The sequence below is a fragment of the Triturus cristatus genome, chromosome 10 (assembly GCF_964204655.1).
Source record: "Triturus cristatus chromosome 10, aTriCri1.1, whole genome shotgun sequence".
In the NCBI taxonomy this organism is placed as follows: Eukaryota; Metazoa; Chordata; class Amphibia; order Caudata; family Salamandridae; genus Triturus; species Triturus cristatus.
The window spans coordinates 968691940-968709753 of record NC_140593.1 but is presented as its reverse complement, the minus strand read 5'-3'; the positions used below and the strand labels follow the sequence as shown (position 1 = coordinate 968709753).

The window sequence follows — 17814 nt, the reverse complement described above, 5'->3', positions numbered from 1 at the left end:
ATTTGTCCTACCAGCTAATGTTCCCATTCTTCCTTTCCTCTGTCCCTGCATGAACACAAGGGCTCTTTTAAGAGCCAACCTTACCTCTCAACTTCTTTTTATTTATTTTTTTAAAACTTTTTTTTTTTAAAAACACAAAAAAACAATTACCACATTTCAAGATACTTGAGAGATTAATAACTAAATAATGTAAATCTGTTTGAGGAGAAGTGGAAGAAAGGGACCATCTAATTTCTGACTTACCTGACCCACCCAACAATTTAATTTTTATTTAAAATTTAAATTGAAATTACTTGTAAAAATGGTTGTTTTTTTTCGAAAATTTTCTTTCACAATCTGAAAAAAAAGAAAAAAGTATTAATATTTAATAAATCATTATATAACACAGTACACGTATTTACATATTTTCCAAAAACACTTTTTTGCCTTTTTTTTGCTGTTTTCAGAATATATTGCATTTCACTATAAATCGTGATAGCAATTGCATTCATCACTTAACAGCGGGCAAAAAAAAAAATAACAATCTCAAAGATTGTTTTAAAAAAGCCCAGAATCTCTTCTCACTTAAACATAACATTATAGAAATGCAAAATATTAAAAAAAAATATCATCTAATAACAATAACTTTTTCTTTAAAATACCGTCTGACAATTTTGTTACAGAAGCATAATCACAAAAATAATATATCTCAAATAACTCCACAATACATCTGGTTACCTTTCCTTTAGGCCAAATGGTAATTTTACAATTCTTTTTTGATTAAATTTCCAATGGTAATCCAATAAAATTCCAAAATTTAAATTGGACAGATGTTACCGATTCTCTCTAAAATTTTGGTTTCCGAAAGATTAATTAGGAATTAAATAAGTCCACAATACAATTGATTACCTTTCCTTTAGGCCAAATGGTATTTTTAAAAACCTTTTTTGAAGAAATTTCCAATGGTAATCCAATAAAATTCCAAAATTTAAATTGTACAGATGTTACAGATTCACTCTAAAATTTTTGGTTTCCGAAAGATTAATTAGGAATTAAATAAGTCCACAATACAATTGGTTACCTTTCCTTTAGGCCAAATGGTAATTTGAAAAATCTTTCTATTTGTAAATTCCTATGGTAATCCAATAAAATGGTAAAATTGTTTTGCACAGATCTTGCCAAGTCTCTCTAAAATTTAGGTTTCAGGAAGATTAGATAGGAATTTGCTAAATCAAAAGGCAAACGTTGCTTGAAAATCAATTGGGAATCATTACACAGTGTCCAGCCTTTTTCACATTTAGGATAAACTGTGTAATGTCCAGAAGTTACTGTAGGTCCTTCATGGAAAATTATTGCAACTGTTACAAAAGTTTTTCCTGAAATTGATAATTGCTGTCCTATAAACTTCTTTATTAAAGTATCCAATTTTGAACCATCAGCTTTACATCGTTGCATCATTAAAATTACATACTGTCCGTATTCCTTTAAAATTAATGTTGAAAACATGTCAGATTTACACTCACCGCATTCCATGCTATGATTAGCATCTTTAACTAATTTAGCAAAAGTGACTGTTTTACTGTCTGGCAATGTTAAATAAATAAACCTTTCTGAATCAACATTAGACCCACATGTATTGAAACAGTTTTCACAACTATGTTCCCATTTATAAGAGACACCAAACATATTTTCAATTGGTACCCCTTCTTCTTCCAGTACCTGAAGAAAATACATCAAGAATTCCTGTGCGTCTTGCTGTACATTTTGAGAAAACTGTGTTCGTCCTGAACATACATCTAAAAGTTTTCTAATTTCAGTAGCACTTTCTATTTGAGTTTTATCATTACTCAGTTTTTGAAAAAGGAGACTCAACTCACAACAGAATCTTTTTCTCTGATTTACTATTATCTGCTCTTGCAAATTTTCCAGATTAAATGCAACATTCAGCACTACATTAGCGTAGCAGTTGACACCAGAGCTATTTTCAAAATGACAACCTACAACCTCTTCAACATTTTCATTTTTCTTTTTGCTTGCAATTACATCACTCCTCTTTTTTTTTCCTCCTCTCTACATCCTCATTACAGATATTCTCAATTCTCCTTTTTCGAGAAACTACACGTTACTCCAACACAGGATACTGACCTAAATGAGGAGCATAGGTTCTTCTTAATCTATTATACTCCTTTACACAGTTTGTATCAGCACTAACTTTTGAATCATCAAAGTCTATCATGAATAAACCAGATAATGTTTTCACTCGTGACAAAGCTACATAAGCCATACCTTCTTTGAACACAGTTGAACCAATGTTTACAAATGCACAATCTACAGTCAATCCTTGAGACTTGTGAATAGTTACAGCATATGCTAGTGAAAACGGAAACTGTTTCCTTTGTACATACAAGTCTTTCACAAGCATGAAATGAACTGTACAACGACAAATGTATATAACTTCTTCTATCTGATCAAATTTTATTTTTAAACATTCAATTCCATCTTTTTTCTGATAATTAATAAAACCCACAACTTTACCCATAGCTCCATTTACTAAGCCTTTTTCAACATCCAAATTTCTCCTTAAAAATACTCTACAGTTCATGCAAACATATAGATTTTTTTCTAATCCAGCAGTTTTTGAAATGTTCTTCTCTAGTGAATCCAATTTATTTTTCAGTTTGCCTGTTAATGTGATAGTAATTCTTCCATCCTGAATTTTGTCCACTGCTTCCAATTTCCTAATCTCTTCCTTTTCCAATTTCAAAAGCTCCTCATTGAATATTGCGCATTCACGTAGAGTTGGCATTAAGCAGATGACACTTTTCTTTTCTGCAATGTTCTTGCATATCTTCTGAGCAAATATTTCTTCCTTTGGAAATAAATTATGTAGCAACCGACTATGTAATGCTTTCGTGCCAGCTTCAGTGAGTAGTCCAATTCTGATATCGATTTAAATAAACTTTATTCGACAATTAAGTCATGAAAGTATCATACATTGGCCAGCTACATACACATACTAAAACATAAGTTAAGACAATACATAACATATTTCCATAGACACATAATTTACGGATTTACACCTGTACTGAACATCAATTTAAATAAACAACAATGATATCTAGTGAAACAGTTAATAAAGAAAAAACTTCCTAGTTTAATTTAAATTAAACAGATAAATCCGAAATTGAAAGATAAAAGATACATTATACATGACTTCAGATCAGCGCTACTAAATTGGCACTTTTGATATTTGTCTGTCTGGAACGTATTATCCAGGCCCACTTTATGTACTTTGCCATTGCAATTGCAATTAGTGGGCTTGGATCAGAACACAAGATTCTTAATGCCTCTACATGTCTTCGGGTGCCTAAGAGGCGACAGACAGGTAATACCCATTTTTTCCGTGGGAGCTCATAAAGGGGACAAAAGAAAACAAAGTGGCTCAAAGATTCGATCTTGTCCCTACATTTTGGACATTTGTCCGAGGACCCTTTTGTCCATTTTGATGTAAATGAAGTAATAGGGAGAGTGCCTAACCTAAACTGAAAATAAAGTTTGCGATCAGTTGGTGCTTCTATCAAATCCCAATAACGTTCCTGACTGGGATGAGCCTTGATCTCTAGGTATCTAGCTGTTAGCTGGGAAGTACACCCCTTTGCAGCAGATTCAATGGCAATAAATTCCCAGTACTTGGTTTTGACAATTTCCTTTGAGGGGAAAACAGCATTTAGGGGATCATCCCAAAGGTTGTTCCAACCCAATCTGTAGAGTAACACCTTAATGGACCTCAACCAATCTATTCTATGGAAGTGATCTTTCTCCATTATTTCTTTTAGGCCCAACGCATAATGCTTTAGCTCCTCAGTTGACCAGATCCTACGCCAATAAAGCAATGGTCGCAAATTGGCAGTGTCTTGTATGGTTTTCAAACCTAGGTCCCAGAAAAGGGGTAACAAAGGAGTACTTTGCGGTACGCCAACGACTTTCCTTATAAACTCGCTCTCCATGGCGTTCAATCGCTTTGGGTTACTTCCATATCCCCATAGCTCAGAACCATATAAGGATGAGCTACGTACCTTCATCGTATAGACCTCAAGGAGTGGGGCTATTGGCTGGGTCTGCGAGGTTTTGAATCTTTTTAGAAGGAAACCTGTCTGCTGTTTAAACTTCAAAATAGAAGAGTCTATTTGGCTTTTCCAGTACATATTCTTCTGTAATGTTACTCCCAAATAGGTGAAGGCATCCACCTGTTCCAGGGGGGAGCCATTCATTACAATTACGCTACTGAAGGGTTTATACGATCTACACGGGTTCGGGCCATTTAAAACCATAAACTTGGTCTTGGAGACGTTAATCTCCAAACCACGTAGCAAGCAGAATTCTTCAAAGCGCCGGAGGGTCAGCTGTAGGCCACTCGGGGTTTTCGAAATCAGCAGAGTGTCGTCCGCGAACATGAGGACAGGAATGCGGGTACCGGCCATTGCTGGAGCATCTGAGGGGACCCGGGAGAGGAACTCGGCCACCCCGTTCACGAAGAGCGAGAACAAGGTCGGTGCCAAGACACAACCTTGCCGCACTCCTCGCTCCACGGGGAAAGACTCCGTAACCTCGCCCTGCCTTCCCCACCGGACCCGAGCAAAATTGCCCTCATGTAGGCGGACGACCAATGCCAATAACTCCGGAGCCATCCCCAAACCCTCCAACACTTGCCACAGCTTGTCACGTGGGACCAAGTCGAAGGCCGCCCGCAGGTCGACGAACACAGCATACAGAACCCCTTTTTCTAGGACCACTGTCCTCCAATAGAGGACAATAAACCTAAAGACCTGGTCTATAGTGCTGGTTTTAGGGCGAAACCCCGCCTGCAATGGACTTAGCACATTACTTGATTCCATCCAGGTCTGGATTTTGCCCAAGACCAGCCTGCCCAAAATCTTTTGTAAAGCATCTATCAAGCTAATGGGTCTATAATTACAAGCCAACGATTTATCCCCTTTTTTATATATTGGGACGATTTCCGCACCTTTCCAAGAGTACGGGATCGGCATTCCCTGTGCAATAGCATTTGCTAGGTGCATGATATATAATGACCACCTCTCTCTTTTGTACAAAAAAACGTCGGCCGGGATACAGTCCATGCCGGGCGCACGACCCTGGGTGACCTTATCGAGCGCAATGTCAACATCCCCGACACTGAACACAGGGGTATCATAAAACGGCCTTGCCTGAGAAGGCTTACTAGCTTCCTCAGGGCCTATCGAATATTGAGACTTAAAAAAATCTACCCAAGAACTCTGTGGTACATGATTATGAGGGCTGTCAACTATTTCGCCCTTTTTCCATTTAAAAATGTTCCAGAATTTTTTCTGGTCTTTATAAGCACATGCTGCTTTTAAGTCTTGCCACTCACATTCGTTCCAATCCTTTTTTGCTTTCCATAGGGCTTTTTTATGAATATTACGAGCAGATTTAATCTTGCTCGGATCTTTTGATATTAGAGCAAGTCCCAGCTCGGTGCGAGCATGTTTACAGGAGGCGTTATACCAACCCTCCTGTTTGCTTCTTTGGGCTTTCAGCACTACGGGGGGTTTGCAAAAACAAGATTTTAGTTTTCCAACTAACTTCCCATGGATTTCCTCAAATGTTACTGAGGGTTGTCCTAAATTACCTACTGCCGTAATTGACGACAGTGCCTCTTCAACGTGGGACTCTATACTATCCAACAAATCTGGGTGTTCTACTACGTAACGCCATTTAAGGTGGCGTTCGTTATTTGATAGAACTACCGCTGGACCATTCTTATCGGGAATTTGATCTTTGCTAGCTCCCATTCTCAAATCAAACGCAGCTACTAGGGGATTGTGATCGCTTTCAATCCGTGTCTCAACCACCATATCCACTAACATATGCCACATCCTCAAATGGACTAAGAGGTAATCTATATTACTTGCCCTTGTGCCATTGCTATACGTTTTGTTACACATCCTATCTGACTTGGTTCTGCCATTGGCTGCCCTCAGCTGGTTACCCAGGCAGAACCCTTTCAGGTACAGGGCCGCCTCAGTCCATTTGCCGACAGTCTTTGCCTCAAGCTGTGGGACACCCCATTTTGCATCCTCTTCCTCTGTCAGGAGCATGTCTTGAGACCCGAGTGGCTCAAAGGTCGTATTAAAGTCTCCAGCGATAAGTGGGAGCACATCAAAGGGGCTAGATTCTACAATGATGTTTAATGCAGATATCACCTCAGATTTTTTCCCACCTGGTAAACCCCTTGCATATACATTGAAAATGTCAATTTTAAGGTTTTGCGGACTGGTCAGCCTAATTCCCAATATATCGGGGTTCTGTGTTTGGATAATTTGAACTTTGCATTCCAGGTTCTGTTTAACCCAGATGATCAGGCCTCCTGATGCCCGTCCCCTGGGCGTTTTCACTGCCGGAGCAAAAAAGTTCAAATATCCCAGCATGAACACCGGGTCCACTGACCATGTCTCTTGAAAAAGACAGATGTCATGCTTACTGATAAAATCCACCCAAAGGGGAGATGATAGCTTAGAGTTTATACCCGCCACGTTCCAAGATAAAAACAATACGTGGCTTGCAGAGTTGGATCCCCCTTCCATACTCCCTGTGATTGGTATAGGGGAAGGGACTATATCTTGACCAAGACAAGGCCTGGGGTTAATGCCTAAGATTTCGTTCTGACATTCAACAGGGATGCCTTGTACACTGGTCCCTATCATATTTACTTGTACAAGGGTTGTATTAACATCACTACCATTAGGCAGATCGCTATCACACATACCCTCATCTGCCGTTAAGAGCACATTTGTTTTACCACATTTACCTAATGATAATAAGGATACACATGGTATAACATCGTTAGAGTGTATACTACCATTAAACAGTCAGTCACAGTCCGCTAACCCAGAGAGTACATCGAATCTGTTAATCGATCTTATATCCTCAAAAAAGGTTCCATTAGTCAAGGGGCCCCTGCGTGTATTCCCACCTGTAAACTGTGGCTTGGATACATAAAAGTAAGACAGTGGCATTGTACTTATCATAGAAGAAGAAGCGGAAGCGTTTTGGGGCCAGGAACAAATGTATTCCACACACCGCCTATCCCTGAAATTAATAACAACACAATCCCCCTTAGATGATTTGGTATTTCTGCCCACCCAGTTTACACGCCTTGCATATAAGATCTCGGCACTCATCTGGGCCGGCAGTGGTCGTTTGGCATTAAGCCAATGCGTGCATTTGTTCTTTAAATCCCAATAGGATTCCCTTGCCCCCTTCGCCAGGTTGGGAACCCCAGTTAAAATCACCACGTAGGGGGCAGCTTCAGGGGGTAGATGTAGATCAATTAGGCCTGAAGAGGCCTGTGCTCCAGACTGAATGATTGGAAACTGCCTGCCAGTTCCTTCTCTACTTTCCCTAGGGCTAGTTGGTATCGGGTGTGGGGAAAGATGTTCATCTACTATCCTAGTGTCCACTACTGGGGTCTGGTCAGGCTCATGGGGGATAGGTCGATTATCTAGTGTAGAGTTAACCAAATTACTAGCAGTAGGTTTGGTCACAATCCGTTGGCCTGTTATACCAGAATGCACTTTTGACGAGCTCAGGTGTTGTTTGCCACCCCGAGAATTACCCGATGCAAGTGAGAGTTCCATACATACGAGTCTACTCTCAATAGAGCCTAATCTTTCGTAGATGGGATCACATAATTTCTTAACAATACTTTCCATTTTAACCCAAAAAGATACTGTATCAGTTACTTCCACATCCACCGTCCCCAACGATGGTAATAGATGTGACCTTGATTCAGTTGTTTGGGGTTTGGGGTGTGAGGCAATAGCCTTCGGTGGAACTGGGGCTAGGGATTGACCAGCCTTAATATTAACGATCTTCCCAGCGGCTTTCTTTTGGTTACCCCTACAGTTTTTTTTCAGGGTGGTGGCTGGTTGTTGCTTGCCGGAAGCCGCATTTAGGTTGCTGGTTGAGCGAGTCTTAACACCTAACAAAGGTTCAGAAGTGGAGACCCCATTACCCATGTTAACATTATCAACATTATCGTCCGTTATTTCAATCAAAGACATGGGGCAAATCATTGACTCGTTAGTTTGTTCTTCCAACACGGGCGATACTGGGGTCGAAGAATCCAACCTTACAGGCTGACCACAGGGAGGTGATTTAGAGTTGACCATACTCCCCAAAGAAGACCTCTTGTCACAGAGAATGTCTAATGAAAGTCTTTTCTCAGTTAATTCGATGTCCTTAGCAAGGGCTGTCTGCACTCTCACCAAGAAATTGTCCAATGTTCCCATTAGGGCACCCCCAGTCGATTGCAAGGTAGGACCATCCCTTTTCTGCGTTTTATCCATTTTTGTCATCTGGTCACCACGTTTTAAAACAAAGTCCCTCTGAGTTACAAAGGAGCTGTAATAAGCTTGCACTTACCAGGCTCCCAGAGTTGCAAGCAGCAGGTGTTAGAGAGGGGTCCCGTTCCGTTCTCTGGCGTTCTCAGACGGGCCCGCCCTTGGCCCGGGCTTCGCCCGGCGCGCCCGCGCGCGTCCCGCGAAGCGGGGGCCGTGAGGAGTGTTATAGCGTCAGGGCGGGAGGGCGGGAGTACGGGAAGAGGACACAGCTGTGTTCAGGCACGGGGCTGCTGGTCCTCGCAGTCCCGCATTACACTCGCTTCCTCGGGTGACAGCCTCCAATGAGGATTTCAGGCGACTCCTCCGCTGCTCTGCCTTGGATAGACCCCTCCGTTAAAAACACGTTATTAAAATCAGTGTCAAACTCCTTCCACGAACGGCACATACTTACAATACTTCCATATTCTTCATCGTTTGCTTGCCTCATATTAGTAGTAAGTTCCTTGTACTCAAAGAAGGACCAAATATTTGCATTACCAATGCTTCCCAATGACTTCTTTGTGTCTTCATGTGTCACAGTATTAAACACTGGTTGTCCTTTAACTGGAGTAAGTTGTAGAAGATCCCCAAAAACTATGACATGTTTTCCACCAAATAACACGTCATAGTCTGTCCTTAGAATTTGCTGCATTCTTAAATGCACAAAGGCAAGCATTAAGTTTGATACCATGCTCACCTCATCAATAATGAGAACTTGCATCTTCTTCAATACTCTTGAAACTTCCAAGCATGCTTCTCCAGTTAGCTTGTGGTATTGTATTTTGTTCTCATGCTCCACTGGTAACATTAGCAAACGATGTAAGGTGATTCCTTTTATGTTATATGCTGCTAACCCAGTTGGAGCAGTAACCACACAAGACAAAGTTGAATCCGTTTTTTGCTGTAGGTAGCTTCTGATGACTTTTATTAAGAAACTTTTTCCAGTTCCAGCTTGTCCGCTTACATACATCCTGATTGGATGAAATGATGTGCATGAGCACTCTTTTTTTTCATGTAGTAATCCGTGATCTATTTTGTTTCTGATCTCTTCATAAATTTGTTGCTGCTCTTCATTCAGTTGTCTTTCCAAATTTGGTAAGTCTATAAATTCTTCTTGAGCTTGATTCATAGCCGTTTCCACTTCATTCATGGCTATTGCAGCTTCATTTTCAACAATTGGTTGTCCTAGGGGATCTTGACTGAGTGTTCCTGAACTTTGGCTGTCTTGAGAACTGTCTCTAGCTATTTCAGCTGCAATTGTAGTTTCCTGTTCAATTTCTTCATTTAACATTTGCACATAATTTGTGAAAGTACTGCATTCTATGCTGTCTTTGCAAGCATTAAAGGAATCTTCATAGCTTTGATATTCTCCCAGTAGTTCATCCTCTGTACGCCATGGTTTAAACAGCTGTAAAAGAGCCAAGTAGTAAAATTCCTTTTTGTCAGTAGTGTCGCAACTCAGCTTCCGGTGATTTATCAAACTTCCTTTTGTTTTCTTCACCAAACATCCTTCCTCACCAATGACTTTATATTTTCCATTGTTGATGTCTTCTGTGGCTTTCCGTGAATAAATGTAGTTCTGCAGCACTTCATAGAGACACATGTTCTCTAGATGAAGACTTCTCTTGGGGTAATATGTGTCCAACATGTTTGATTTCAAAATATCTGTACTTTCTGGGTCATTCTCGGCCAAATATTCAATCTCTCCAACAGATTTCAGTACCCGATTTCTCATTGCTGCAAGGCCTAAACTTGCCCAAATTATTCTTCTTGATTTCGAGTAGAGACTTGCAGAAGATAACCTATCTGAACATTCGTAGGATCCAATTTCTCGATGCGATAACATCTTTAAACTGAAACTGTACAGCTTCTTACTGACAGTCTTCTCGTGAGAAATCTCTTCCCACATTTCTTTCAATTCAGTTTTTTCTGATTTAGTAATGTAAGACGTTACATATCGAGCAACAGCAATGGAATTGTCAGCTACATACTGTATATCCATGTTAGCATTCCACATGGATAAAATGACTGGGTTGTAGTCATTTATATTTTTTGATTCTTCTTTTCTTTTAAGGTTGTAGGTATTCTTAGGTGATTTTCTTGTAATAGTATGTCTCACAGATGACATAAAACTGTTTACTCTTCCATTTGAAAGAACAGGTCTAGGAAATCCAAATCGACATTTAGTGTAGTATTTATCTTTGGTCTTGTACTTCCGTCGACAGTATTTTCCACACCGATGACTTTGGAAACGTAAAACTTGCTCTTTTAACTTTTTCTCTTCTGTGCTTTTTGGTATAGCACATGTTGCATATTCTTCAATGAAAGATAACACTGCTTCATCAGTATCTGTTCCAAACTTTGGGGCATCCTTGATCCACAACAGCATATGAATATGAGGAGCACCTCTTGCCTGGTACTCTTTTCTCCAAAAGAAATCCACTACTTCTCCAAGAGGTGGATTTTTTTTATTGCAGATGAAGGACATCATAGCCTCAAATCTATGATTGAAATATCTGCAAACATTAACCGGATCCAATGAGCACAGTTCTCCTGCTGTCTTGTATTCGATGTTTTTAATGTTTGAATTTGCCTCTCGTAGAAAATCCAGTAAATCATCCCAAGCGTACTCAGCACAGCTTAGGGTAAGGAACCATGTTGGTGTTCCTAAATTCCGTAACATGCATTTTAATTCACCATGGCGTCGGTACCAATATTCATTTGTCCCACGCTGACAAGCCATCAGATTGATCAGTTGTGTTTCCAAATGATCATCTCGTTGCTGCACTTTCTCCATAAAATCCTTAGCAGACACATTTTGTAAATGTACTCCACTTTTTAAAATGTGATTTACTGCATATGATAATGCAGACAAGTCGCTTTCAAATAAAAGATGGAACAAATAAGGAATACTTTGTCGAAATCTGGGATCTTCTGCATATAGTCTTGTAGTTCGATACTCAGAAGCTGGAATCTGTTCTGGGCGTTCATCGTATCGTCCACCTTTTCCTGTAGGAAACAGCTGGGGAAAACATCGAGCTTCCAAGCTCTCCTCCCATACACTCACAGGAGTTCCTTTTGCTTTCTTCATCTGAAACAGATCAATATTGTCTCCCATAACTTCTTTTGAATGAAGAGGATGTATGCTAAAATGTTCATAAATTTCTTCTTCCTTTGACTTGTCCACTTTTTCAATTTGTCCAGTTGGTGTTTCAGTGTCTTCTTGTAAATCTTCTTCTTCTTCTATATAAATTGATTCATACCATTTGTTATTCCTTTTCAAATACAAATTTGCTCTTTGTACTTTTCGTACATCTACCAGTTCCTGCCAAATTTTCTTATTTTTTGTAGGTACACCATTAACCAGAATAACTAATGGTTCAGTTTCCAAAGTATCTGCATCAATAGTTTCCATATTTTTTTTCAAATCCAAGGGCAAATACACCACTCTACCTTTTAAACCTCTCAGTAAATCTGAAGGAGGTAATTTACCAGTTTTTGGCTCCATACGTACTATGGTCTGGAACGGATGAACACATTGAATAAGTATAGACTCATATGTATTTAATTCAGAAAGTTCAGCAGGAATAGCATCCAATTCTAAATTATTATGTACAGCTCTGGTCGGCATTCTATTTTCCTCTAACTTGTTGTAACAGTATTTACAAATACGCTGATCTTCACCCAATTCAAAACAATTTTCAAGAAATATATAAGTGGCAAAATCCTTCCACTGATAATTATCTTCATTTTCACTTTTTCTGTAGAGATCAACATTCCTGGTTTGTTTTCTATAATGAGTTCTGCGGCAACAAATACAAGTAATATTTGGTCTTTCATTAGAGATTATTGCAAATTTTGTTATGTGATCATTAAATGCCTTACTTACAGAGGGTTCTACATTCTGTTCCACTTCTTCCTCATTTACTGTGTCCTTTTCTGCACTTTCTTGTTCTGGACCAAAGTAACAAAACTGAATTTCATCAGTAACCTTCTCTACATCTGATACCGATCCACGGAACAAAGCCCTATTTAATTCATCTAACTTTATTGCTGGACTTTTTGCAAAATACAACCGTCTCACAAACTTTCTCATTTCAGTATGATGAACAGCCAGCATCCTAAAATGATGAAAAACACTTTTACACACTTTTCTAGATAGACAAGCCAGAGAATGTCCCTGCAAACCAGTATTCTCTCTCACTCTACATTGATCTAGACTTTGAAGCACCTTAATCTTCTGTTTAACACTTTTTTTTACTATATTCTCTAAGAAACTCACGAAATTTATCAATAGATTCCTGACGCACAGTGCAAATACTACTACAATTCCAAGTGTACACTGGGGCTTTAGGACATCTCCCCATAGCCTCATCCGCCATCACTTGTACCTCATCTCTTGGAACCATTTTCTCCTTCTCCATTATACAACCATTTTTCACTTCATAAGCACGACCTCTGGTGTCAACTGCATGCAGCAAACTATTACTTTGAAAATAACTCTCTTCATTAAAAAAAGGTTCACTACTTGACCTATGCATCCATTCTCCTAAAAACACTTTACAAAAGTTTGTTCTTTTCACTAGTCTTTTCCTTTTGCTTTGCGATTTCAGTACATTGACCATTTTATCTAATGTACGCATCCTATTCAAAATTAAAATGAATAGTTTCCTTTTTAATTCTAAAGCCTTTGCTGCAATGGCTTCAATTTCTTTTTTTCTCTTATAAAATTTAGCTTTTTTCTTATATTTCTTCACATCCTTTATCAAATTGGACATAACTCTTCTCTGAAACATTTTTCTACGAATCTCTTTAAACGCTGTTTTTCTTTTTAAGTTAATCTTTATTGTTTCTGAAGGTACATTTGCATTAACTAAATGCTCAATTTTTTCCTGTTGTTTTCTATTTAAAACATTCTTTCCAGTACAGACATTTTGTACATTTTTCCTTTTTTTGAAGATATTGCTTAAAAAATCTTTTGTCTGCTTACCAGAAGACTTTCTCTTTTTCCCAACATGGGCATCTCCAACTAACTTAGGTCCTCCAGTTGTCTTCAAATATAGTTTTTTTTTGTGGTTTTTCCTTAGTCTGGATTTTGTAGGCATCTTAAATTTTGTTCACTGCTCTTCAGCAATACCTGAAAAAAACTAAAAAAAAATGTATTTTATTTAAATATATTACTACATTTTTTATGATCTTTTCTAATCTTAAAATACTATGTACCCCTTTTCCTACAAGTGAAAATCACAATAACACCATCACAAATTAAATATCTAAAAACAATTCCTGTGTGCACACAGAGTCATGGTTTGAAATTAGGCAGAAAACGAAATTACTTTGCCAATTTGAAAGCACACTTACTACTCTTTTTTTTGGCAAGTGATAAGTACTTTTACAGTCTGACACATTTTGAACCCACTTTTCAGATTCTGACAACAACACATGTCCAAACAGCTTTTGGAGACCAGCAATATGTGTAACCTGGGTGACTGACTACACTCCAGCAAGGGCAACCAGCCTTAGTGATGCTGAATGTATTTGCATTACTGACTGCAACCTCAAACCCCACTCGGTTGTGAATACTATACATAATTCCAGAGGAAAAGCAGCTGGGTGTGTGCTAAGAGTCTGCTTCTGCAGAAAAAAATAGCTCCCCCTTTCCATCTAATGCAAATGTTAAATTACCAGAGTAATACGCAATAAATCTCTGCCTATAATTCCTCTTTGCACACAGAGTCATGGTTTGATATTAGTCAGAAAACGAAATTTCTTTGCCAATTTGAAAGCACACTTACTACTCTTTTTTTTGGCAAGTGATAAGTACTTTTACAGTCTGACACATTTTGAATGCACTTTTCAGATTCTGACAACAGCACATGTCCAAACTGCTTTTTGAGACCAGCAACATGTGTAACCTGGGTGACTGACTACACTCCAGCAAGGGCAACCAGCCTTAGTGATGCTGAATGTATTTGCATTACTGACTGCAACCTCAAACCCCACTCGGTTGTGAATACTATGCATGATTCTACAGGATAAGCAGCTGGGTGTGTGCTAAGAGTCTGCTTCTGCAGAAAAAATAGCTCCCCCTTTCCAACTAATGCAACTGTAAAATTACCAGAGTAATACGCAATAAATCTCTGCCTATAATTCCTCTTTGCACACAGAGTCATGCTTTGATATTAGGCAGAAAACGAAATTTCTTTGCCTATTTGAAAGCACACTTACTACTCTTTTTTTTGGCAAGTGATAAGTACTTTTACAGTCTGACACATTTTAAATGCACTTTTCAGATTCTGACAACAGCACATGTCCAAACTGCTTTTTGAGACCAGCAACATGTGTAACCTGGGTTACTGACTACACTCCAGCAAGGGCAACCGGCCTTAGTGATGCTGAATGTATTTGCATTACTGACTGCAACCTCAAACCCCACTCGGTTGTGAATACTATGCATGATTCTACAGGATAAGCAGCTGGGTGTGTGCTAAGAGTCTGCTTCTGCAGAAAAAATAGCTCCCCCTTTCCAACTAATGCAAATGTAAAATTACCAGAGTAATACGCAATAAATCTCTGCCTATAATTCCTCTTTGCACACAGAGTCCTGGTTTGATATTAGTCAGAAAACTAAATTTCTTTGCCAATTAGAAAGCACACTTACTACTCTTTTTTTTGGCAAGTGATAAGTACTTTTACAGTCTGACACATTTTGAATGCACTTTTCAGATTCTGACAACAGCACATGTCCAAACTGCTTTTTGAGACCAGCAACATGTGTAACCTGGGTGACTGACTACACTCCAGCAAGGGCAACCAGCCTTAGTGATGCTGAATGTATTTGCATTACTGACTGCAACCTCAAACCCCACTCGGTTGTGAATACTATGCATGATTCTACAGGATAAGCAGCTGGGTGTGTGCTAAGAGTCTGCTTCTGCCGAAAAAATAGCTCCCCCTTTCCAACTAATGCAAATGTAAAATTACCAGAGTAATACGCAATAAATCTCTGCCTATAATTCCTCTTTGCACACAGAGTCATGGTTTGATATTAGTCAGAAAACGAAATTTCTTTGCCAATTAGAAAGCACACTTACTACTCTTTTTTTTGGCAAGTGATAAGTACTTTTACAGTCTGACACATTTTGAATGCACTTTTCAGATTCTGACAACAGCACATGTCCAAACAGCTTTTTGAGACCAGCAACATGTGTAACCTGGGTGACTGACTACACTCCAGCAAGGGCAACCAGCCTTAGTGATGCTGAATGTATTTGCATTACTGACTGCAACCTCAAACCCCACTCGGTTGTGAATACTATGCATGATTCTACAGGATAAGCAGCTGGGTGTGTGCTAAGAGTCTGCTTCTGCAGAAAAAATAGCTCCCCCTTTCCATCTAATGCAAATGTTAAATTACCAGAGTAATACGCAATAAATCTCTGCCTATAATTCCTCTTTGCACACAGAGTCATGGTTTGAAATTAGGCAGAAAACGAAATTCCTTTACCTTTTTAAAAGCACACTTACTAATCTTTTTTTTGGCAAGTGATAAGTACTTTTACAGTCTGACACATTTTGAATGCACTTTTCAGATTCTGACAACAGCACATGTCCAAACTGCTTTTTGAGACCAGCAACATGTGTAACCTAGGTGACTGACTACACTCCAGCAAGGGCAACCAGCCTTAGTGATGCTGAATGTATTTGCATTACTGACTGCAACCTCAAACCCCACTCGGTTGTGAATACTATGCATGATTCTACAGGATAAGCAGCTGGGTGTGTGCTAAGAGTCTGCTTCTGCAGAAAAAATAGCTCCCCCTTTCCAACTAATGCAAATGTAAAATTACCAGAGTAATAGGCAATAAATCTCTGCCTATAATTCCTCTTTGCACACAGAGTCATGGTTTGATATTAGTCAGAAAATGAAATTTCTTTGCCAATTAGAAAGCACACTTACTTACTCTTTTTTTTGCCAAGTGATAAGTACTTTTACAGTCTGACACATTTTGAATGCACTTTTCAGATTCTGACAACAGCACATGTCCAAACTGCTTTTTGAGACCAGCAACATGTGTAACCTGGGTGACTGACTACACTCCAGCAAGGGCAACCAGCCTTAGTGATGCTGAATGTATTTGCATTACTGACTGCAACCTCAAACCCCACTCGGTTGTGAATACTATGCATGATTCTACAGGATAAGCAGCTGGGTGTGTGCTAAGAGTCTGCTTCTGCAGAAAAAATAGCTCCCCCTTTCCAACTAATGCAAATGTAAAATTACCAGAGTAATACGCAATAAATCTCTGCCTATAATTCCTCTTTGCACACAGAGTCCTGGTTTGATATTAGTCAGAAAACGAAATTTCTTTGCCAATTAGAAAGCACACTTACTACTCTTTTTTTTTGGCAAGTGATAAGTACTTTTACAGTCTGACACATTTTGAATGCACTTTTCAGATTCTGACAACAGCACATGTCCAAACTGCTTTTTGAGACCAGCAACATGTGTAACCTGGGTGACTGACTACACTCCAGCAAGGGCAACCAGCCTTAGTGATGCTGAATGTATTTGCATTACTGACTGCAACCTCAAACCCCACTCGGTTGTGAATACTATGCATGATTCTACAGGATAAGCAGCTGGGTGTGTGCTAAGAGTCTGCTTCTGCCGAAAAAATAGCTCCCCCTTTCCAACTAATGCAAATGTAAAATTACCAGAGTAATACGCAATAAATCTCTGCCTATAATTCCTCTTTGCACACAGAGTCATGGTTTGATATTAGTCAGAAAACGAAATTTCTTTGCCAATTAGAAAGCACACTTACTACTCTTTTTTTTGGCAAGTGATAAGTACTTTTACAGTCTGACACATTTTGAATGCACTTTTCAGATTCTGACAACAGCACATGTCCAAACAGCTTTTTGAGACCAGCAACATGTGTAACCTGGGTGACTGACTACACTCCAGCAAGGGCAACCAGCCTTAGTGATGCTGAATGTATTTGCATTACTGACTGCAACCTCAAACCCCACTCGGTTGTGAATACTATGCATGATTCTACAGGATAAGCAGCTGGGTGTGTGCTAAGAGTCTGCTTCTGCAGAAAAAATAGCTCCCCCTTTCCATCTAATGCAAATGTTAAATTACCAGAGTAATACGCAATAAATCTCTGCCTATAATTCCTCTTTGCACACAGAGTCATGGTTTGAAATTAGGCAGAAAACAAAATTCCTTTACCTTTTTAAAAGCACACTTACTAATCTTTTTTTTGGCAAGTGATAAGTACTTTTACAGTCTGACACATTTTGAATGCACTTTTCAGATTCTGACAACAGCACATGTCCAAACTGCTTTTTGAGACCAGCAACATGTGTAACCTAGGTGACTGACTACACTCCAGCAAGGGCAACC

The 17814-nt window shown here is 39.1% G+C and overlaps 1 protein-coding gene across 1 annotated transcript in view; it reads left to right on the top strand.

Moving 5' to 3' along the window:
- The window catches only part of DLEC1 (DLEC1 cilia and flagella associated protein), a 576582-nt gene that overhangs the window by 144214 nt on the left and 414554 nt on the right, over positions 1-17814 (top strand). The gene's annotated exons all lie outside the window — the stretch shown is intronic.